Source organism: Microtus ochrogaster, linkage group LG8 (assembly GCF_000317375.1).
Source record: "Microtus ochrogaster isolate Prairie Vole_2 linkage group LG8, MicOch1.0, whole genome shotgun sequence".
Classification (NCBI taxonomy): domain Eukaryota; kingdom Metazoa; phylum Chordata; class Mammalia; order Rodentia; family Cricetidae; genus Microtus; species Microtus ochrogaster.
In genome coordinates, this window is record NC_022033.1 from 10,435,539 (window position 1) to 10,437,123 (window position 1,585).

The window sequence follows — 1,585 nt, forward strand, 5'->3', positions numbered from 1 at the left end:
AAAAAAAAAAAGCTATCTTCAGACATTATCATGGCTCATGTGTAATCCCTGACCTTGAGAAACTGGGAGCTTAAGACCAGCCTGGGTTACTGAGTAAGACCCTTAGGGAGAGGGAACACATTGAACTGGTAAGAGTGTTTGCTGCCGAGTCCGTCTCTCTCTGTGTCTGTCTCTTTGTGCCGATTCCCAGAACCAACACGGTGTAAGGAATAATCCCCACATTGTCCTTGACCTCCACAAAGCGTGCTGTGGTATGTCCCTCTCCCCTCACAAAACAAATAAATGTAAAAAAAACGTAGATACTTACATATATATAACTGCTAATAAGAGGGTTATTATTAGCTTCAAATGACGAGTCCCATCAAGTGTCTTGCCCTCCCCTCTGCCTGACCATGTGACATAATCTACCGTTCCCTAGGTCTGGCTTCAAGCTACCGCCTTGCTCGCTAGTCTTGCTGCTCTTACCGCTTTTACGTTGTTTTGTCCTTTTGAAACAGGGTCTTTTTTTTTTTTTCCAGCTCCTGGTTTTTAATGAAACAGGGACTTGTCATGGAGCCCAGGCTAGCCTCAAACTTAGTACTCTGCCTGCCTTGGGCTCTTGTGCTGAGATTACAGGCATGAGCCCGTGCATACAGCCTTCACATTTCTGGCATACACATCCCTAGACCCCCACCCTCTACCCCAGACTGTCATTTCTCATCTGCATGGTGAGATAATTTGTTAAGCCTAGAACCAAACTCCTTATTTCCCCGGCAAGCCCACCTCTCTATTGGACTGTGATGAGTGGTTATCGGGATCAAAACCACAGCTGTGTTCTGCTGTGCCCCTCGCTGTCGGCCAGTTTCCCGCCTCACCTCTCTGCCACCTGCTCCTGGCTCTCCACACACTGATTCTTGCGAGTAGACACCAGGGCCTCTCGCAGTCGGTCTCTGCCCACAGCGTGCCTGCATGGAGCTTGCCATCCACCTACGGGCACTTGGGAGCATTAACCCTAACTCCCTCGGGACAGACTGCAGCCCCTCAGCAGATGCGGCCGACAGACTTCAGCTTCTCCAAACGCAGAAACGCGAAGTAACCAGGTAGTTACCCCTGGGAGCAATCTAACACTCACCATCCTCCCTTTCTAGCCGCTTTCTGGGTTGGCCTGAGACCCGTGAGGTCTTTATCCCACACCACTCAAAGCTCCGAAGTGGGCTTTTCAAACCTTTCCTTTACCAGAAAGGAGCAAGTGGTGGCCAACAGGACAGGTTGTCCATCCCTCCCATCTGTGGCCTCACTGTGTCTCTGTCTCCTTGTCTCACACACAGGGCAGGGCCAGTCTAAAGGAGTTTTAGGACTCAAGGCACTTTTTGAGAGACCATATTTACAGCCCCCATAGCCATCACTTCCCTTCTCATTTCCCAGTTAGTTTTACATTTACACTATTGTTGTAAATGGAAGATTCTGCTGGGTGCCACCCTTCCCTCAATTTGTCCGTGTGGTGACGCTACAGGCAGTACAGCTGCTCCATAAAGGATGGAGACTAGAGTAGCCTGCTGCACTGTCTGTCTAGGAGACTAGAGTAGCCTGCTGCACTGTCTGTCTA

General features: G+C 49.8%; 1 protein-coding gene across 1 annotated transcript in view; it reads right to left on the reverse strand.

Moving 5' to 3' along the window:
• Positions 1 to 1,585, reverse strand: part of Pard6b (par-6 family cell polarity regulator beta) — a 22,046-nt gene that overhangs the window by 12,680 nt on the left and 7,781 nt on the right. The gene's annotated exons all lie outside the window — the stretch shown is intronic.